Source organism: Ischnura elegans, chromosome X (genome assembly GCF_921293095.1).
Source record: "Ischnura elegans chromosome X, ioIscEleg1.1, whole genome shotgun sequence".
In the NCBI taxonomy this organism is placed as follows: Eukaryota; Metazoa; Arthropoda; class Insecta; order Odonata; family Coenagrionidae; genus Ischnura; species Ischnura elegans.
Window position 1 is genome coordinate 70810651 of NC_060259.1, and position 24151 is coordinate 70834801.

Sequence of the window (24151 nt, forward strand, 5' to 3'; positions counted from 1 at the left end):
CACGCTGCCGGTCACCGGGAAGGACCGAGGGCGCGAGGAGGAATCGCCCTCCCGCTCGGCCCTTAACCTTGTCCCCAAAAATAAAGTCCCGAGTTCGCCCTCTCATTGATCGGGGGACGGGAGGGGCGGATGTGTTCCCTCCGCCCCCGCCCCGACCCTCTCCCCCTTCCATGCTACCCCACTCCCCCGGAGGCTGGCCGATCGATATGGGAGGGAAAATCAATGGCGCCGGCGCCCACCACCACCCCTGACGCCCACCTCCGCCCACATCCAAACAAATCGCCCCGCCCCCGCACGCCAGCCGCCGAGATGGCTGCTCTCTTCCTCCCGCGGTGTCCCCCACCTCACACCGCGGGATATTCGGCCGCCCCCACACACACGATGCCAAATGACGATCTCTCGAGTGGCACAACACATGGACACAATGCATTATCTTCGCCCGGGCCGTCCGCTCCGCCGATGACAGATGAGCAGCGAGCACTCCAGACAGAGAGATTAGGTTATGACGGGCGACGGGGTGTGATTGGCTAGAGAACCTAAGCACAATAAATAAAAGCATTACTGGAGCAGCAAAATTTGAGTGACATTCTTATTCTCCATTACGGTAGATTTAAGTTTGCACATAGTGGACCCTTATACGCGGAAAATGGACAGATTTTTGAGAATATAAATTAGAGTAGCATTCTTATTTTCCGCTATTTTTAATTTATTTACCCCTAAAATACGAAAATGATATGAAACGTATGAATCGAAAATATAAGAGAAAATTATACCCGCCTGTAAAGTTAAATGTATAAACTTAATGTTAATTTTAACCACCTAAGGAAAGACCAATTTTAAATCAGTGGTCGTGGCGCTACGATGTTAAAGCATCAACAAAACTACCTTACTGAATATCATTCAGGGCGAAATTATATTGCATTGCTTAGCTCCAAAATACACGCCAATTTTCTATTCTCTAATTTAACCGATTATAAACAATTGCACTCATAAAATATAAGCTATCGCGACACTTCGACCCCAAATTCGCTCATAGCAGCTCAACAAACCCGCCCCAATTTCTGACACCGCGGGATGCTCGGGAAGATGACAAATGACTAACTTTCGAGTGACACAACTAGGAACCACAACAATATCTCCACCCTCAGCATCCTGTCATCCCCAAGGGATTAAGTCGAGTAGCGGGCAAGCGCCCAGCCACAATGTCACACCGGCTGCCGAAATATCACCCAAGCTACGCGATTGCTGAGCTTGGATTAATGCTAGACGGGTGACCATTCAGCATTAGGAAAGTGCATAAATGGCTCACAAGAAGAGATTGTTCTCGCGCCTCGTGACGCATTAAATGGTCGAATTAGAGAACTAACTTGATTTGTGTAAGATACTTCTCTCTGATTTTTATTATAATTTTTAAATAGGATAAAAAAATTATTCCTTCTATTAAAGAGCTTAATTAAGTCCAAGATCCTTCTATTTTATTGCAATACTCGATAAAGCCTTGATTATTTCATTTGCTGATTGCACTCTTCCACCGACGGGCCGTGTTTAAGGAAGCGCATTAAGCTGCACATAATTGCTAAAAACGACCTAAATATGAAAAAAAAACTGCAATGCACAAATAGCGAATTTTTTCAACAATATTTTGACTATAAATATTACCCAAACTTTTACACTCATTAAATGAGAATATTTATTCGTGAAAGGGCCTTCCAACTGCATTGATGCATTGGAACCACCATAATTTTATTGAATAATTGACGTTTTTAGAATTTCCTACGATAGCTTTGGCCTGTAACTGATTGGCAATGATGGTTCATGAGATAAGGACACGTCGCAATTTTACCCCAAGAATATCAATAACTGCTCAACAGTCAGTGGACATATTGCACTACTTCGATAGCAAGATACAAGGCTTTTGCCTACAAATGACAATATTTCGAGTGACACAACACGACTCGATCCAATAACTCGTTATCTACGTCAGTGCCATCCCGAAAGCCACCGATAGGGTGAGTGCTATAGGATGTTCAGGTACTTGAGGTAATTGTGTTAGAAAAGGGACGTCTTTCCGAGTCCGAAAAAAAGATTGGACTATATTGTGACAACTGCCAATCTCTATTGTAATATGTATGTCATATAAGAAGGACAATGCCAAACTAGAGTGATTCTTAAAAACTCACATAAGGAGTGATTACGGATTTCTTCATAAATTTCTTCAAATTCTTAAAAAAAAGCGCATGAATTTTAGATGCATTCATCCTCCAGGGAAAATATTTTGGAACATGACGAGTTAAATTTAATATTCTCGATAAAAATTATTAGGAGAATTTTCTTACATACAGAAAGAAACCACACACGATTAGAAAACTTAAATATTTTAAACTTTACTTTTTTTAACATCTTGAAAAAAGAATTTTTTGTAGATTTGAGGAGCTCAGCATAATCCATACAGTGATTCCACGCGTCCTTCTATTCACCAACGTTTCATCAAGCTTTGCAAAATTTCGGGAGGTGCTCGATATCCACACAGGTCATTCAAGTCATTTAGGGGTGTAACTAGGTTGATGAGGCATGGATTACACATGAAGAGGAGTATTAGGGTGGAATATAGCACCGGCTTAACATGGGAGGGCCACACGTTTAAACGAGGCGACCTAAAAATTTGTCATAGGTAATCCAAGCCCTTTTTCTTGGTGTTGAGAGAGGAGTGCCAGAGCACGGCAATCACTCCGTTAGATGGGACGCTATGCCGTGCTTCGTTATGAGCACGCTGATACCGACGAAGAGCTTCTTGCTAACACCCGACAACTCATCCCTATCCTGATAGTACGGTGTCCACGTCCACGTTAGATATCAAAAGTGAATTCCCTGACTTTTCAGCCTATATCCTTAAAGGAGAAAATTCTTTTCACGAAATTTTAACCCTGGATAGCTGATGACAGTAGGGACCAAAATTACCCATGGTGTTTACACGAATATTGCATGAGAGAATCCTCTAGTCGGCCTCTAAATGTGCTGTTACCCACCGCGCATTTAAATGGGTTTCCAGAAGTCGCCACTCGCGTCGCTGACGGACAAATTAATCAGAATTTCACAAGGAAATAAGGTATTTACTGGAGTACTAATTGGCATATATGTACAAGGTGATTTAATCTATCAAATTCATTATTACGGAGGCTTCCGCGGTGAGTTGATTGGTGAATATTTTTCGGGTTCATTCCGCGTCGACTCATATTCTTCTGGCGTCTTCGGGCGGGAGCTGGAACGCGCCCGAAACTGTCGTCCGCAAAATATGAGTCAACGCAGAATGAACCCGAAAAACATTCACCCATCAAATTCATTACTAGTCAATGCTATTCCTCGCAATGACAAACAATGTATTGCAAAGAATGGGAAAAAAGTAGAACCCATTGCACTCATCACCGCGCCGCGACATTTTTGAAAACCGATTAAAATGCAACTGAAGTGGCAACAGAAATCAGCCTTCAATGGAATGGAATTGGGCCATCTCCGTCCTAATGGGTGCTTAGGTCGAAAACGCACCATTTTTAAAGTACAGTAACTTTGAGCCAAGCTCTCCGATTGGCCGCGAGTTTGCCCTGTAGCCGGATACCTTGGATACATCGCGATGTCCGGCAGGCAAAGAATTCTAAGTTAAGAGTTGTCCAGGACATCCGGCAACAGAGCAAACTCGCTGCCAATCGGAGCGCTAGGCTGAAAGTTTCTGTAGTTTACAAATGGTGCGTTTTCGACGTAAACAACATCAGTAATTTTGGTTCCCACTCGCATCAGCTATCCAAGGCTAAAATTTCGTGACAAAATTTTTCTCCAGCCTGTATATATAACTTAGGAAGGACACCACAGGTGAAACACATAAATAAATTCAAAGAGTGGCCACAAAAACGATGGCACAAATAAAATAAACATATATGCATGTGGTTTCAGATTTTCGACCGATTCTCAGTATTCTTCTGGAAGGAGACAAGAGGGGCCTGAAACGATGGCTTTATGCCGAGGAGGCTAGGATAAGCAAGTGGATGGAAGAGGGTGGGGAAGGAGGAGACGGTCATAGAAATTCGTGGGCCCGGTTATGACTTGAAAGATTGAACGCTTGGGATAGTCATATGCACGATTGCTTTAAGGTTTTCAATCCTAGCGGTGAGGCGGAGGGCGGGAGGGAAGCAAATGTTCCTAGGCTGAAATATTTATCAAAATCCATACTGAGGGAAAACGCGTGGGTGGGGACAGGAAGCGAGGCAGATGGGGAGGAAGGATTGCAGGGGCGCAATGGTTGTCAACCCAGAGGTTGATTGAAGTGGATCCTAAACGGAAGTATAAAGCAGGGACATGATTGCACAAAAGGATACAGATTACATTATTAGTAGTGCAGGTGAGATGGAGTTAAAGAAAGCGAAAAAGTGAGACCTTTTTTGCACGTGCTGGGTTATGGGGATCGCACAGGTTTCGGAATGGGATCGTTGGCATAGGGTAGGTTAAGTTTTGGTTCGGGTTGCGAACATTGGGAGCGGTTTGATGGTTTTAAGGATGAAAGAGAGATATGATGCCCGTCGGAAGGCTAAGAAAGATCAATTAGTGAATGTTTCCAGTCGTGAAATTATTATAAAAAAGAGGAAAGAGGCTTTTAATGATTATAGCCAATGATTGCACGCCAGGGAAGAAGGTGATGGAAAGTAAGACGTCTGAGGGATTTTTGTTAGGGTGATTTTTGGATCTATAGAATTTGTGAAGGGTTTTCTTATGTAGAAGGTGGTTAGTATAACTTCGATGAAGAAGGGATTGGCGTAGATTTTTAAGAAATTTTTCCAGGGAGTCAGGACTATTGCAGATTCTATGGTCTCGTATAGAAATAGGGGTAAGGGAGGGCTTTTTTAATGCGTGACGAATGGCAGCTAATGCAGCGCAAGTATAACTGTTTATCCTATTAATCAACAGCCTTATGGGTATATTTGTCCACGCATAGAAAAACGTGGATTACCCCTAGAAAGTAGTATTGCACTTGATCAAAATACTTCATTCACGGATGGATAATCATTATTTATCAGAATAATTCGTTCCACAAACATTATAACTCTGTTATTCCAAAAGGAAAGTTACCGCGTCATAATCATTGGCCAAAAAAAACTATGAGCTTATGAACTAAATTGCAAACGTTCTCCACATATTCAATGCATAAAATTTGCGGATAACTCCCATATATTCTCTTGTTACGGGTAAACTGCCACGTATATAATCTACACTCAGTCGTTACGCATGAGACCACTGCTTGAGAAATGAAAAATAGAGTCCAATTTTGAATCCATCAATATTTATCATTTTCACTGACGATTCCACTCTCGAGAAAAATGTGGCTGTCATCAAAAAAGGGACTTACAAAATCACTGTCGTTACTTAGAACTATTTCCTTTAAATAACAAACCTGAGGGAGAAGAGGCCGCTTGGAGTATTTTAGAATGGTGTATCGAATAGGTAGATGAGAAATCAAGGGCGGACGCCTTCGAAATGGGGTGCAACAGAATCACATGGATCAAACAAGTAATGAGGAAGTCTAAAGAAGAGTAAGAGAGAAGAGAAGCCTCGTTAAAACCTTAGGAAGCAGACGGAACAAGCTAATCGGTCTGACATGACGGCCTAATGAAGGCCATCGTCGAAGGACAAGTGGAAAGTAAGAACGGAAAAGATCTCGACTAAAATATATGGAACAGGTAAGGAAGGATTTAAAGCAGAAAAATTAAATTTGTGTTAAAAGAGGATTGGAGAATTGAGTGAAGAGCTGCGTCAAATCTACCTTAGAATTGCTGACTAGTGACGATGATGAGGCCACATCCATGTCAACAGTAATTGTACCAATTTCAACAGAGCGGAGATTTTAAGAGCGGAATACCGAACCCCACATGAGTGGGACTTGGAGAACGCTTCAAGAGAGGCACTCAATCAAACGGGGCTCATGGCTCCGACCCCTTTGCCTCCCTCCCCTAAGAGTCGAATAATGTCGACGCCGGATCTCCCACGGCCCCACTCCAAAGCCCCAAATAATCCTTCCCTAAAATCCCTACAAGCTTCCCCCCTCTCAACGGCGCAAATGACCTCTGCTGTCAATGTCAATCGTCTTCCCGAAAAAAATACCATCCAACGCTGAAGGTGACACTGAGGCAAAAATCGATAGTACGGCGCGGAAACGTCACGACAAACATTTATTTATTTATTTGGGGATGTGACCTAGAGCCGACCCTAAACTTTGAACTCGATCAGACTTCGGCTAATTCTTCATTGCACCTAGGTTCGTCTGGTGCCCCCGAAGAGGGTTTCTATGAGAGCAACTTATTACCTCACCTTCCTCCCGAGTAGTTAATGCTTTGGCTCTAAATTTAGTCAAGGTTCACGATCTCCTCACGCCATTTTAAATCAAGATGTATTAGGCAGAGGGTGAGAAGAAATTTCACAGAAGACAAATCGTTGGAAAAAAAGAGGCCAATAAGGACCTAAATTCAATTACCGTCTTCTAAGGAAGCACAGATTCCCAGACAAAGATTGTCAAAGACAACATTGGCGGCGCTGTAATCGCCCAAGAATTTGTCATATTGTGCGGGGTAAAATCCTCGCCTGACAAACAAGAGATCACGGGTTCAACTCCCGCCTGGTTAGATTGCCCCTATCCAGGGCATGGTTGTTTGTGCGCGTTTAATTGTCAAATTTTTTTGAAAACCGCGATGTAAAGGGCCAATCTGTGCTGTTTTCGGTGGTGTGGGAATGAACAAAATAAAACAATAATGTTTGGCAACAAAATGGAAGCATATCACAATTCCAGGACCAATATTAACGTCCGAACAATGGTTACATATTGCCATGGGAACGGCAGCGCCAAACGCGGTTAAATATTTAACCACGGTTCCCCTGACCGGGGCTAGGGAGTTATCCTCGTTTTTATTCGCAGTGGAAACAAAAAAATGTGTTTCTTCCCACTGATGCAAGATCTTTACTTCGATTACTGTTTACTACAGCCATAGTTCTGGAAAATTTCCAAGTTTTTAATTCATCAACTGGGACGTTTCTATACATGTGAATTAACATAAACTAAACACCCAAAATGCGTTTTGCAAAAGCCAACGTGCGGTTTATTGGCATTCCAGTGATTTACATCTCAAAATTAGCCCTGAATCATGTAATGCCAATAATCACTCCATCCAATTTCCGTATGCACACCGTTTTCGGCCCATTAATAATCTCAGGCGTGGTTAAAAACATCTAATACTAATAACACAAATTTATTTTATTTCTACAATTGTAAAATTTAAATTTATAAAGATTGTAACTTATCTTTTCTCAGATACTAAATATACGAATCGGCCGAAACTATTAATTAATAATGCATACGGTATAATTCCAGAAATAAAATAAAGTCCAACTCAAAATTTTTCTTTAATATTTAAACATCTAAATTTACTACCGCGCGATACCTCGGCTCGCCCATTAAAAATAAATACAGCTGCCTTGTTAAACAAGTCTATGAAAATCTAGAATAAATTCTACACGATAATATTTGTTATTCGTATTATTAACCATATCTTTTATATGAAATTTATGCGAGACCTAAATTGAAACTTTGGGGTGAAAATAAGGCATTCTGATTTGATTTTGAAGTCAACTAATAGTATTATGATTATTAAACAATGTACATTACTGCCAAGCAAAGATGAAATCTAAAATTTAAAAAAATAAAATTATTTTAGTATAGCGATGAGTGATTCCAGAAAAAGATTTTTATGGCTATTTCCGGCATGATACTCATACTCTCGCGCGCCCCTGAGTGCATTTGGCATATTGGATGCAAAAGATAAAATGCCTTCCAGCTATTACCTGATGATTGCTTTTCGAGTCAAACACGTGTATCAAAGTTTAAAAAAATATATTTCTGCGGAAAGACTATTGATTTTACTCACCCCGTTCGGATTTATCTATCCAATCTCCTATCCCCAAGTGGTTCTCCCAACTCCGATTCCCACAACGTGAATAATTTTTGCGCATAATCATCTCCCCGTCTACTACTCAACGGGTCGCAAATTCACTGGCGACCAAAATGCGAAATAAAGGAATAATTAGCGAAATAATATCAATTTCAAAGATTAGCAGGGTATTTCTATTAATTTTTCTGTTTATTTGTTTAAAAAATTAAACTGACAGCACCACCACTACAAATGGGGTAGAATTAATTTACACGGTGCATCGATGACTAGGGTCATTTTTACTCTTGCACTCATTATAACAGGTCCGATGAAGTTATTAGAGGGTAACCTTTTGGTAAAACAGGCATTATACGTCGGTATTGATGAAAAAAACGTTAATGTCTTTCAAAAAGACCGTTGGAGACTAAATACTTCATTGCTGATTCCATATGCTCATCTAAAAGTTGGACCATATCTCCAGGTATATTTAGCAAACGACGGAAAACTCGCTATTCATCACACAGCGTAGGAAAATGCATATGTCGCAGCCACCACTCCCGCGTATTCGCCTATGACTCCATCCCCATGTGCCTGCCCCAGTTGCACGCACACGCATTCAAGGGCTGGAGCGCCGAGTAAGATAGAAGTTGTGTGCATCTGTAATCGGTCACAACAAAATCTATACTGTAAGCTCTGTTACAGCAGGCGAAGAAAATTTCATTTAAGTAATACTTTTAAAAATTCCTCCAATAATTTTTAGCACAAAGAAACATATTCAAGCCATAAAATAACAGATGAACAAATCATCAAAAAACACATTTTCAGACACTAAGTAATGTTTTTTTTGCATACATTTGGTGGAGCAACGTGAATCTAAATCATTATCATGATAATGATTTAGATTCATGTCGTTCCGATTTATGTTCATTAATTACCGTTTCAATCATGTGTCACCACCTTTTTGAACCATAAATTTGCAACTATATTCAGCAGAGAAATCAATGCGGAGAGGCAAATGTTTTGTTGGCATACAGAAGGAGATAATTACTTATTCTATGAGACGCCCAATTGCGAAATCATATATGTTCAGGCCACCTAACAGTGGAACAATATCAATGACTACTACAACTCCTGATCAACTTCCACGAAGATATCCCTAATCCAACTCCACAATCAAGAAAAGCCAATGTTCATTATCCAAGGAAGTTACAACCAGCGGCGTGCGTTTATGTAGTAACAGGCAAGTGCACATAAATTTCGAAAATTCTGCAGAGGAAAAAACATATTCCTCGACATCTGGCACGAATTTCGGAGATTCGGGTTCGGATACCGGTCAAGAAAAATGATATTTTTCCTGTCTGGAACGCTACTTTCTATTTCTGCAAACATCTTCCGCCAATTAGAGATTTCTTTCACCACGCAACATATAGAATCCTCGGTGGCACAACACCGCTCACCCCGCCGACGTGATGTCGTCACTGACTTCGCACGACCCGATGCCCGTCTGCACGCCTCGAATCATTGCTAAGTGGTTCCGGTCGGTGGGTCTATATGGAGTTCCATCAACCTCGCGCCTACACGCCAATCAACGGATGGTAAAGCTCACCCGGGAGCCACCAGGTGCAAGCAATCTCCTACAAGTCTTAATTCGCTTGAGCCCATTGCCTCTCCATTACCCAAGTTGGATAGAAGCTTCAGCGAAACCAATTTCCAACAGAAACAATCTGTCCCACTGCACCCAACACCATTTACTCCCCCGCATGAAGAGGGCCATGCTAGAAATTTTAACTGATAGATTGTGATTACACCTACTACATGAGATAATACCCAACGATTATTCTTTGTTGGCATGCAATTGAAGGAATCAGCGGAATAAGAGAGTGTCTATCCTTCAATTAGGTTCAAGGTCGACTCAAATACCATCCAAATACAGTGATAGCGATAAGACGCGGAATTTGTGAGCGTTCGGCACAGAATCTATATATATATATATATTTAAAAGAGGATGTCTGTTTGTGTGTCCGCTATGAGTTTCCATACAGCTGCACGGATTGCGACCAAAGTTAGTACTTAGGTGCACATCGTGCTCCCAACCCCTTTAGTGCTACCCTCGGTTGAGTCCGGCGCGTCGTTTTCGTCCTTTTCTCATCACCATTTTTTACGTCACATCTTACAACATCTGTTATTGGACATCCTGCAGGATAGGCACACCTCTTGAAACGCTCAAAGGTAAAACATAACTCAAAAGGATTCTACGCTTATGCTCTTGGTGCAAGCATTTTTGTTGGGGTATGCGTTCACATGACGTTGTTGGTGTACGCACGTAAGGACACACACAACGATTTATGTTGTGGAGCGGGGTATAAGCTGCTCCCGTGAAGAATATACGGACATCGTTTTTTCCAATGTTACTTATGTAAACCATCATCATACCTGCTACGTTCCTTTACCTAAAAATCCTGCCATGTGACCATGAATTCCAATTTTCGCACTTCTCTGGGTACTATTCTTACCGAGAAACGCCGGGTGGCCTGCTAGTATCCATTAAATCTCTTCCTTTCCCAGAGCCAGTTAGCACTGATTAAGATATAAAACAAATTTTAACCGTTTAGAGAACCATCTAAAAGATATGATGGAAATGGAACATTCCTACATCGAACATATAGTTTCTGTAATGACTCACTCAGTCATCCAACCGGAAGGCTGGTTTAGACGGGTGAGGCAGGGTAGAGCTCAACCCAGACTAAGCCACAGGCGTGTGAAATTTATACGCTCAGGATAAGGGACCAGTTCCTTTCCTTGGGCCACCTCGCACTTCAAATTATTTGGGAAAGCTCCACCCCGCGTTAAACCGAGGACCCTTCACTTAGTAGCCAATTGCTCTACCCACTAGGATACCACGCTCATTTAAATCTACATGCTACCCCGCAAGCCGACTCAACAGTTAGGATCATTACTCATTCCATTTTTCAGACAGATCTGGAAATATCCTAGACCAGTCTCATCCTCCCCAACCATACTCCCTTAATATCTCAATATCTCAGAAAATAACAATAACTTTGGAATGCTCCAATATTCCACTCACCGTCTAGAGACTATGTTCTCATGACTTGCAAAGTGAGGGGAAAAATCCTAGTCCAGTCAATCTGTTCGTTGGGGAAGACAGATCGACTGGCCTTCTCTGCTGCATATCTATTTTCCTCGGATCTAACCTAACTCGTAATGCCATAATTCCCTGTCGTTCGAAGAAGGGATTTGTAATGCACACAACGAGGCAGATATAATGGTCGTGGTGGTGTAGTAATAAACTGACTAGTGGTGGTAATAAAAAGCATGTATGTCTGCGCATTACAAAGGAGAAAATACAAGGCTGAAGAAGATTAACGCGAGGATAAGAAAAAGGAATAAAAGCGACGAAAATAAAACGGTAACGAATGTGAGCAAGGCATCTCCGAGACTCTTTATGGTCGTTAAGCATATCAACATAATCATTTGTCATTCCAATCACTGTTTCCGATTATCACATAAATCTCATTTGGAGCATTTCCTTATATATTAAGCACTAATGAAGTCATCAATGTCTTAAGTCTTCCGAGTGCTCCGCGAAGTTGGAAGTGACATCCAATCTCGCCTAGAATTTCCTACGTCTCGGCGCCCAAGCGTTAATTAGGCTACCTGCCTCTCCCGAGTGCTAGGGTGTTTTCCCTTCGTTTCGAGTTAATGCCTAATTCGCAAAACAAAATCGCATCTGCTTCCCATAATTTTCCGATCCCATGCTCTTTCCAGCGCACTTCTAAACTGAGAGGAAACGGAGGAAACACGAGATTCAAATGTAGTTAGAGATAATTGGATTTTCGAATTTTTCGAAATTTGTTGACATAATTCTCTTTTATTTTCGTCAACTATGAATTATTTTCAACGTTTCAATTAATATTTGGTTCAAATCATATATTTGTGACTACATTTCTCCGGAACGACGTCTCGGAAAATTACGAGTCTACATCAAATATTTGTTTTCACTAAGTTTAATGTGATTCGTAATACATTTCTAAAACGTAACGGCGCGCTGGTATTAATAAACACATAAAATTGAATTAGGGAACGCCTACTAAACCAACATTCCACAGAGTGTTTTAGCATAAATAATTGCCCCGCAATCGAACGGTTAGACAATTTTTTTTCTTTAAATAAACGGTCTAAGATCACCGTTTCTTGATTGTTTAACAACATTTGGTGAATAATCGTTAAGGTTAAGTAATTTTAAAAATGTCCTACGAATTAATTATACATTAAATAAAAATTTTCAAACAATGACTCTAAAAATAATATTGCTTCTTATAAACACATCGAGAGAAATGTGAAATACCCTAACTTTCGCGCAAAAATATAAGAATTTTATAGTTTAGAATTTTTTAACACCAAATATTAATGTAGGTTTAAATGAAGTGCCCACAGATACATTGATGGCAAAGAGTACTTGCTGTTCGGCACATCAATTACGTTCTGTATTTATTTATCAAGCCAAACGTGAATACAATCATTTTTATGCGGCTTTTATATCGATTTCATCGAACTACTCGTCGTCTCTATCAGTGCGCCTGAATGCCTAACTACGCATTATGAAACAGCTTGAACGATAACTCCGATAATTTAAAAAATAAATTTCAATTCATAGATCAAGACTAGATTCATAGATGGAGTAGGTGGCCGAAGAAAGGCTGTGGGGTTAATAGGGTGGTTTCCTACTATTTTTTATTGCATAAATCGAAATATTATTACTCATGAGTGCGCATTTCACGCTCTTAGATTTTCTAATGACGATATCTATTTTCCCCGATCAAACGAAAAGTGAAAAATTTCAACCGCGCGAAAACGCGACGGCTGAGCAGGAATGATGGGAAGAGTCCGTGTGACGTATTTCTGGTTCTAGCTGTCGGCACGTGAGGTGATCTTGGGGCGAGGCTTGAGCGCTGATACGACGCAGGCTGCTAGCAGGTAGCTGAGTACCCTGCTAGCAGGTAGCTGAGTACCCTGCTAGCAAGTAGCGCTTGGTTTAAATACGGATTATTAGTACCTTATCAAACGCAGAAACTTTCCGACCATAGGCAGTTTTAATAGGTGATTATTAAGACATGTTTCCCTGAGCTCTGTGCCTCATGCATGCATTAGTAATCTCGGACAATGTAAAACTCCTATCTACTCGTATAGAAACTAGGTCCCTGTGACGTCACGTGGAGTGAAATCGCATCGGCGCCAATCTGGCCTTTTTCAAATGAGGTTAAAATTGACCTTTGCCATTCGTCTAAACTGGGATTTCTAAAACCAAATAATTTGTATATTATGAATACACTAATGGTGGGTAACGAATCCCAATCAATTCATTTCGTTTTTATGAAGGAAACTACCCTAATTCCTCTCAATCAGTACACACAATAATGACTAATACAGGAATTACATTCAGCTTTGCTAAGTATAACTTCCTCATGGTTGTGCTGTGGCAAAAATACTAAGATATTACCACAATTGCCTATTACATCGAAGAGAGAAAAAAATACTATCAATAATAATGCATACCGAAGAAGCGATTGAAATACAGCACAAGAGAAAAGTCGAAAATGTAGGTAAGACATTCACAAATAGTCATTCCATTGTCATCTAACCACGAAGGAGATGGATTCCAAATCTACTAACCCTGCGTAAATGACAGGAACAGGCATCGGTTTTTCTGGTGTTCCTCCCACCGAGGGTCAAACGAGACTTGCGATTTTTACATTTTGACTTTTTACATTTGCTTTGTTTTTGTACATAAATAAATACTAAGAAATACAAAACATATTTTTCCCTAATTGTCTAAATCGTGTACCTCCTGCAAAGAATTGGTAAATTTGTTTAAATACGGCGTTTTAAGGATTTTTTCCGCCATGTGCCTGTCAGGCTCACCATGCATAGATTTTGAGAAACCCAGACCGCGCCCCAGACCGCGCCCTAGCCGGGGTTAGCAATTAACACATCCCAAAAAATTCGTACGAAAACTAAGGAGTTAGTAAGAGCTGTATGTTACAAGAAATTCCATTCTATCAATATCATACGGCTCCTTTAGGGCCCAGAATAAATTTGTGTAGTGGGGTTAGAGGTGAGATTCGCCGCGCCGCCGATACCGAAAGCTAGTCCAAGCCGCGGCGCCGAAGCCGATTCTCCTGAAAATCTCCGATAAAATACTCGGTTTTAGGGTACATATTGAACATTCAATATTAGTATTGAACTTCTAAAGTTTTGGAACTCAATTTAAAAATCGTTAGTGCAATGCGCGTGGTAAAGAATATCGTCGTAATTTATTTAATTATCGGAGTTATCATTCATGCTGTTTCATAATGTGTAGTTTGACACTCAAGAACATTATGCACTATGAATGTGACGACGAATAATTAGATGAAATCGATATAAAAAGCTGATGAAAATGATTGTACTCACATTTCATTTGCTCAAAAAATATTGCCTCTAATAGATACGCCAAATAGCAGGTACTCTTTGCCATCAATTTATCAGCGGCTATTTCATTTAGATCTTCGGAAAGATTTTCATTTAGATCTTTAGAAATTCGAAAACAGAAATTTAGAACCTTTTTTGCGCCGCACGCCGAAAAAAAATGTCCGGACGTCGCCGCCAACGAATTTTTACTGTCGGTACACATATCTAACTGGGGCAGATACTTCAGCTGAATGCTGTACTGCCCCCGTTGCGTTCCATTGCCGTATATATAGAAAACAAAAATGGAGAAGTCTCAAAAGCAGGGCGGAAGTAAACCAAGCCACCTTTAAAAATAGCAACTCAACTACGCTTAACCATCTTTGCTAAATTTCCCCGCCAAAACGTGCCAGGAGCGGCTACTTTACAGACAAACTACGCTAGGTACCTGACCCAGGCTTTGGAAAATTTATAAGTTTGTCAACATGGACCAAAAAGTCAGGCAAAAAACATCTGGACATAATCCACTACCCCTCTTTCAGAAATGTACGCTTTCAAGCACGCCAAATTTTGCAATCCTGCACATGGAACTTGCCCATATTATATATTCACTATAAAACAGCTGAACATAAAGTCAATTTCATAAAATATTTGTAGATTTTGAATCGCAGTCATCCGAATCCCAAATTATATGGCCCCTAAAACACAAGATCACCAAAGTTTTCGCTAGTCAGCCAACCTGGTGAACTAGCGGCAGCTGCATCTTCACCGCGGATCCGCGAGCATACGGGAAAATATATCTCCACACGATTCATTCCACTCCTGTCCTTTGCATAGGGTCAGCAATATGCGTGCATTCGAAGCATGGAAGGATAAATCTGCCACTGTCGTCATAATCGTATATGCTTGTTACCATTCACGTCGTATGTACTGAATACATATAGGAATGCAGAGATAGAACTGGCTCATTTTTCCAGACCCAAGGGAAAATCCGAGAACCTATCGTCAGCACCTCGCCCAAAAAATTCTGCAATCTATCCTTGCATTATCAATCAAGTGAGACGGAGGATAATAGTAAAACCATTACTTCAATAAAGCATTTAAAAACTTCATTTTAAATATTTAGAACACACACTAACATATACGACGAATCTCGAGCGATTACAGCAGTTCAGTATATAAGATTTGATGTTTCATATGTAGTGAGCATTAATACGTTACATAAAGAATGACTGAATCATCACTGAAGACGTCCCATAATAGTTAAAGACTACGAAGGTTTAAGTAGTAATAAATTGGACACAAGGATGGCGGACAACGTAAAACAATTAGTTCGAAAAATAAATTAAGCTTTTCATAAAAAATATGAAAACATTCTCTAACACATTGCACGATTCTCGTACGATAACTGCAGTTGATCAAATAAGATTTGATACTTACACGTAGTGGGACATTATACGTTACATAAAGAATGACTGAAGGGGCACGAACACGTCCCTTAATAGCTAAAGACTACGAAGGTCTAAGTGCTGCGTGAAGAAAGAATGAAGGAAGAAAATCAGCAATAAAGATGTCCCATGATGATTAAAGAAAACGAAGGTTTAAGACGTATTAATTGGTGCACGTTCACGATACCTTTAAGAACACCTTTACATTGAAATCATATTCATCGCTATCATAAGTCAGCAATTCGAAGATTGGTTTGACGCAGCTCTCCACCCCACCAACTATTTATTGCTGGCCTTTTCATAGCGACGCTTTTCTTCTCTTTTACATCCTTAATAATAACCTGTCCTATGCAAATTATTTGAGCCGCCCTTTTCCTTTCTTCCCGTCCCCTTGTCACTTGTCTTCAACAGGTTATCAAGCCTCATGACGTTACTGATTTAGTCTTTCAACCTACGCGCGCCTTCTTCTTAGGGTTTTCAGAAGACATTTTTTTCTCCCACTCGTTTTAGATGTTAGACCACTAACTCGGTCGATCCATTTCATCTTCATCATTCTTCGGTAGCACCAATTTTGAATACTTCAACTCGTGACATTTTTGCTGATGCTTACGAAAGATAAAAGGGGATCGAGGTAGCCCATTTGGTAGAGGGCTTAGCTACTAACACAAGAGTGCTGGGTAAAATTTCGGGACAAGCCTTCAGAGACAAGAGAGCAATTCTCGAAGTTCCACGTGCCCCAGGGAAAGGAACTAACCCTCTTACCTTGTATCTTATTCCCACGCCCGTGGCTTTGTATGGGGTGAGCTCTACCCTCAACTACGCACACCATTCTTCAGGCTGAACTCTAATTGTAAGTTAGATTGGCTAAGGAAAAGTAATTTTATAACAATGGCAATTAGGGTACGAAGTTTGAGAAGGGACTTAAAAAACCATACAAATATTTTAGGCTTCCTTTAAGCATGCATGCAACTAATTTTCATTAACCAACGAGGGCTTATCTAACAGGGCATGCACGCAGTTTAATTTATGCTTACAATGATTTCAGTACGGAGAACAAACTGCAGATATATTTCCATCGGAAAAGGTACATACTACACCCATTTATATTGATAGATTCCGACGAACTAATATTTAACTAAATTTTTAAAAACATACACACAAACCATTCGTTAACTTAGCAAAACATCGAAAGGAAAAATTATATATGGTTTATTTCTGATTCATGCCGTTGATATTTATACCAAAATAATATACCCAAAACGCCATCCGCTAAGTATATCAATCGCATTCGATATTTTTGTGCGAAATCAATTAAGAATAGAATCATTTTCATTCGTCTTCTCAGCCACCTATTCGTCGCCTCAGTCACAGCGATTAGTTAACGCAAGAACCATGCAGAGAGGATACAGAAGTTCTACTACGCTCCAAACTACGCATTCTTTAACAACATGAATATTAACAACGATAATTCAATGCACAAAATTCATCCAAGCATAAAAAACGAGACCAACTTACGAAATAGGCGGTTGAAGAGAGGCTGTGGGTATCATTTTCTCCTAATCGGCGCAGGTACTCTGCATGCTACTTTGTACGATCATTTGCGTCGTGAGCACATACGTCATTCGTCCGGGAGTGTGAGTCATTAGTCACGAAAACCTTCTACGCCACTCTCCGCCTTCGGGTCAACGTTCGCGGACGAGGAATTGCCCTGAGCACCACGCCATTGATTCAATCTCGCTCATCCACTGACCCTAACCACGTGATCATCCGAAACTTGATGCCGCGATGTCCGATTCCTCGTCCTTAGTTCGATTGCATTTCTCCTCTTACCAACGTCTCCGTTTGGCTATTCCATGTCGAGGACAGTTCGTCACCCGGGTTTCTTAGGATCAGCATTGATCCGTTCGGGGAGGTCTCTTTCTATTTCTCATTTCGGGTGAGAGGGCGGTACTTATATTCGCCCCCGGCAAATGCGGAAGATATACCAATGAGTAAAAGAATGAGGAAAAATCACATAAAACCTTATTGCAAATACGAAAATTCCAGATTTTATGCGTCCACCTCAAACATTCCATGAAAGATAAAATGACACATATGATGATAAGATATAATAAAATTCTTTGGCTTTCCAGAGGAGAGACTACTTAGTAAGACGCAGTGGCGGATAAACGGAGGGGCGGACGCCTCCTCCCGTTATTTCTGCAGAATTTAAAATAAGGTAATCTTCAACGCAGCTCTCCAATAAAGTTTTTATTTCACCAACTTAACAAATGAGGTTTTAAAATTATTAATGAATATCTAAAAGCCACTTGTCTACGGGAAATCAAACGCATCATCAATGAGAGGTAATGCATACCACCGAGGCGCAGCGTTAAGTAATTAATCGTCCCAACATTGATAATAGTAATACATATATAATTTCTTATTTGTGACTATATTATTACCCGGAAGACTGTAATACTTTCAACTTGCCATGTATGGCAATAACTCCCCTCATAAAGCCATGTTCTCACAGTCACTTACATTCTTCATTTTAGGCGTGATTAAAATAATTTGAATAAACCAATGATATGGCAATTTTTAATGTTGCGTACATAGGAATACCATTTCTACAGGGTTTACTCCCTGTGCATAAATATGTTGGGATATAGCTTAGGCAATTGCATCGCCAACAAAACACACGTCATAACATTGAATATACACGGAGTAACATCCGGTAGAAACGGTGTTTCACATACAATACCCCGCGGAAGCCTATACGAAAGAATACATCGAGGTAGTTAAAAATAAATCGAGATAAATCGAAGTAGCTAAAAGCATGCATAGGTAAATAAATAAAAAAAATTGATGATAACTATATGTATAGAGCACCTGGCCGACAACTAGGAGGTTCAGGGTTCGAGTCCAAGTCAGGCCGCATTTTTACCCTCTGATTTCTGGCATTTTTCCATCTACCACAGCACCGTTGTCCTCGTCCTTTTTCCATTACATGTTCCTATCCCTTTCTTTCCTTACCTCTGCATTTATTTGCATGTTTGCGCTATATATAACATAAAAATATCCCAGGTTGGGCAGAAGCACGGGACACAAAAAGATTTAAAAAACACTCACAGAACTAAATTTTCGGTGGTATACATCCACCTTCCTCAGAGTTAGGTAGGAGACTCTAGGTGGACGCGTGGAAACAATAACCATGGAAACTGCATCGTGTAAAAATTCCAACTTGGACTCAGGCGTGTACGCATTCCATCAGTATGTCACGGCTCTAAATCTAAGCATTCGTTTGAGTTTTACATAACGCATCTGCGCACGCGGATTCATATATCTCGTAAACATGACGTGATAGTCACGATGGATAGTTTTAAACGGGGAAATTTGTTGGTTGAATAATTAGAAAAGAAGAAAATTTATAAAATATTAAGTACTCACAATAGAATATGATATCCTAGGAATACTGAGGTATCACTGCCATACTCCGAGCCTAGAAAATGAGACAGAAATAATACTCTTAAGTAATTATTATGAACACTACTATTTTTAGAGCAATGCCAAATTATACAGTAGTAAAAATTTAAATGCAAATATTGATGATTTCTCAAAATGGAATGCCGGCGAGATGTGTAACTCTAGCCGGCGAAATAATAATTAGTGATAATGTGCAGTTTTAATAATGTAATTCCAACTGAAAATAGGCGCATTTAGGAAAAGTGACGATGTATTGACCCTCTTTTCCTGTAGGAGCCATTGCGAAATGGCTCCTACAGAAAAAGAGGGCGATTGAACTTCGATCACACAACAGTTGCACCAACGAAAATGACGTCATCAGTCCGGGTAGCGCGTGAATAGGTAACGCTTTGCAGGCAATCAAGGAGTTGGAACGGAAATTCACTACCGCGCGGAGCGAGAATTGGGGAAGAGCTTCCAATTCCAAAGCACAAACAGTGGGCCAATGAAAGATGAAGTTTCAGGTTTCGAGTGATGAAACTCCATGACTTTTAAAACTAAAGAGATCATTACAGTATTTCAATAAATAATGAGGAAAAATATTATAGACAGTAGGCCGTCAAACGGTGGCACTGATAAAGGAAGTTTACCACAGTTAGAAAATAAAACACAACCAACGTTTCTGAGATTTGAAGAGAAAGTTCGACGAGCTTCAATTTTATGACAGTTTTTGCTGTCGCACTCATTGAACCTAAAAGTACAAAAATATACCTTTTGGTCCCTTACCAAAAAAATGGGGAAAATGGCTGAGTAGCTGGATAGAATTCAGCATTTCGTTAATTTTATTTTTAGATAAAAAAATAAACATTTTAAGAGTAATTTCGACATCACACTTTGGTGGAATCCTGGCTTATATGAGAGAAAACAATGAATGCTAACTTGAAATATGATAACTCAACACTTAAGAAATGATTCATGATGGATATATCGCATTTTTGTAATTTCCACAGAAATTTTACTCGAAATTTTATTTTCTTTTATACAGGTCCGAGCTGAAAATAAAATGTCTGTTAAAATCAAAAAGTAGTGATTATCCAATCATGAATACACAACATTTCCACAAAGTTACTCCTGAAGTAATCAATTTTATCAGTAAGACAGGTTTTTAACGACTCGACCAGTGGTTGTATTATGAATGCATGCAGAAAATTTCCTGTTTAGAACGAGGCCATTTTGAAAACCATTCCATCGCAACCCTGATTCCTCCTCTATCCGCAAACGTGGAAAGCGTTTCGTGGGTATTCCACCGAATGCAGGAAAGGGCGTTCAATCACGACTTGGTGCCATTCCCATGAGGATATGGCCTAATGCTAAAGTCTGGTTTTTCTCCACTCTTCCACCATTTCCACGGATAATCCCACCCTCACAAGCCTACCCACGAGTCCATCCCAACAGCGCGTACGGAGAGGTCACCAGTCATGATCCACAAACAGCTATCCACCAATGCCTGATCGATTGCCGATTTTCGATATCGAACTGCGTCGGCTGAAGTTGAAGCCAGGTTTATAGGATCGAAGTTGAATACACCAATGGCTCAAGAACGGCATCTCGCGACTATTATCTACGCAAAAGTGTACCAAAAATTACAATGCGCTTCGAGATCGCATGGATAAATAAACAAAAGAGGTGGAAGTTGCGAAGGAGAAATAATTTCATCTCCTCTTCTCTCTGAGAAAATAAAATCAATTCTTGGATTATCCTTGATCCCTAACACACCATGGATTTAAAAAAATCAATCTGTGATTATATTCTTTCCCTGCGTACTTAAATCAATAGTTGCTACTAGTGCAATGACAATGCGACTCCATTGGATCCTACAGCGGTCATAGGCGACCGGTCGAGCAGGAGTGACGCGTCCCCTTAACAGTTCTCGGGTTTCTACGTAAAATATATATATCGCTGAATATTCGAAAAGAAATGTTTTAACTCCACCAGGAATCGAACTAACAGACCAATGGCTATCAGACTTACTGCATAGATCATTACAGTATCCACAATCTTAAATTCTGGATGCACTTTCATTGAGGTACACTAAATCAGTATTTGACCCATTACCGCTTATCAAGGTTGGCCAGCGAGATGAGGGTTCGAGGAAACCAGAGCCAGAGTCAATTTCAGCTACCGCTCAAGGTGAGTTTGGCTGTAAAACCAACTATCTATATCTTTATAGAACCCTAAAAGACACCAATGCTGTATTTGGAGGATTATATTAACCATCGATAATGATTTCAATGAATCGAACCATCAACCCCGCGAGGTAAGCCTGGATTACACATCGAAAAAATTATTGAAGACATGGTTATTATTGATTCCTTCCATTAGCGAAGATGGAGCAGCTCAACTTTGAACGCAGAACGAATCAATGATTATGGATGTATCGCATATGGAATTCTGAGTAAACTACGCAGGGAAAAAATCGAAGCTTCCGATTGCTAATTTTCAATATCTTACTTATGAGGGAAAATTTTTCATCTAAAAATAAAAGTAAATACCTGAGGAGTTGAAAATATTTCTATTTCGCCGACTGGATTCTTTTGTTTGTCCACTTCTGCCATCACAAAGTGTGTTGGGAGATGACACTTTTGTGCTGAAAATTGCAGCGAGATATTTTTTCCGAACTCCAGCTATTATAATCAACTTCGAGGTCTAACTCATGCTTCATGAACTCACTTGTGCATACGTCGCCATTCCTTCCTGGATTTTGAGCTGACGGCGCTTGAATTTCGGAAATGCCACCCTCCAGCAGCGTCCCCTCCGAACATTGTCGACTGACCCCGACCTTTCAATCAGCTTTCGCGCCCTTTGCCAGCCCACGCAACTTCCCGATGACTTCTCCGCCCGTCACCCCAAGGCTCCCTTCACAGCAGACCATCTTCACGAAGCATCCAAAGCCATTCTCCATTGTGCTCGTGAAACAAATTTTATTGCCGATTCTGATTAAGTGTATTGGATGAAAAAAAATATATCCGCACGGTTTCATTTCTTTCATCCATTGTCTGCCCCTCTAGCGATCGGCGACGATATGTCCGCGGCAAGCGGTGGGGTTATGAGGACACATTCATCGAGCTCGATCGGTCTTTTTTGGAGACGGATTACTCGCTTAAAACATGTGATACCTTCATGAAATTTTCATGATAAATAAAGCACGCCATGTTCTTTATTTTTCTGTATCTCGAGTTTGAAAATTTTAACGCAACATTTTCTCATACGCAATTTTTTTAATGTTTGACAAACAATGAAATGTTCACAAAAGTCTACTGCACACAAATGTTTCAGGAGGAATCTGCAATACTTCAGGAGGTGGTAAGGGAGAAATTATTATGCATTTTTGGTCCACTGTTTGCGGGCCTCGGTGGCGGCAGGTTCATCTCCTCGCCTACCAAACAAGAGGTCGTGCGTTCGAGTCCCGCCTGGATAGGTATCACATATCCAGGGTACGGTTGCTTGTTGAATATGCACCGATGTAAAAGGCCAATATGTGCCGTATTCGGTGGCATGGGAATAAATAAATAATCATGTGGTCAACACTCCTTAGCTCATCATCATTAGTCAACAATCCTAAGATTGGTTTGACGCAGCTCTCCATTTCTCTCTCCTATCCGCTAATCTTTTCATAGCTACATATTTCTTCTCTTTTACATACTTTATTACCTGTCCTAAATAACTCATTCGGGGCCGTCCCTAGCCCTTTTTCCCTTCCACTAGTCCTTCAACGATTGTCTTCATCAGACCATCGTGCCTCAAAATGTGGCCAACTAAGTTGTCCCTTCTTCTGCATAAAGTTTTTAGGAGGTTTCTCTTTTCTCTCACTCTTCTTAGCACTTCCTCGTTACTCACACGGTCAATCCATTTTATCCATCCTTAGCTATTGAGCTATTATATGGAGACGCAAACATTTTTTTATGCAATATACAGTTACTACGGAAATGGTATTTCTTGGGTATCCAGCCTTTTCGACATTTTATTTGACATACTCTGGATTTTAAAGAACATTACATAATTAATATTGGACGAAAAGGTTCCATTATAATTGTCTGAAACAATTAATCTTTGAGCTTAATTAAGCGAGAGCTTTGAGTGGGTATCAACAATACGATTAGACAATCCCATCCATTTTGAGACTATTAGTTTCAGACAATTGTAATTTCATATTTTCGTCCAACCTTAATTATTTGATGTCCTTAAAAATCCAGAATATAAAATAAAATGTTGAAAAGGCTGCATAACCAAGAAAAAACGTTTAATGATAAATGAAAAGTGCATCCAAAAAAACTGTTTGCGTTGCCATAGCTCAGTAACTAAGGAGTTGCGAACCCATGTTTATGGATATGGACTAAAAATGCTACCACCTTCTGCAGTATTGCCGATTCCTCCTGAAACACCAATATACTCAGAAAATTTCACGATTATAGCGTAATTTTTACAGGAGTAATTACACCAAAAAAATACGATCGGTCGAGAGGGAGTAATCCATCCTCTTAATAGGTTCAAAGTTTGAACTTCAAACTAGCCCGAAATGTTTGGAACCAGCATAAGATATGGTAAGACTTGTTAAGATGTAATAATAATATGCTAATAACAAGACAGCTACTATGAATTGCGGTAAAATATAGAATCCATAAGTATCGAGGGCCCTACCAACGTTTCATTTATTGATGCATTTTTTCAATTAATTTATGAGTTGTTATAGAAAAAGGGTTACGAACACCTTGCTGAATTGCTGCTTTACAGCTGAATTCATTCCTTTTCTGAACTTGAGGACACATGCGGATG

General features: G+C 40.2%; 1 protein-coding gene across 1 annotated transcript in view; it reads right to left on the reverse strand.

Moving 5' to 3' along the window:
- Window positions 1–24151, reverse strand: part of LOC124170740 (kinesin-like protein unc-104) — a 256423-nt gene that overhangs the window by 187689 nt on the left and 44583 nt on the right. Inside the window, exon 2 of the mRNA XM_046549652.1 lies at window positions 19304–19355. The gene's annotated coding sequence lies outside the window, so the exon portion shown is untranslated. The remainder of the gene's footprint in view (window positions 1–19303; window positions 19356–24151) is intronic.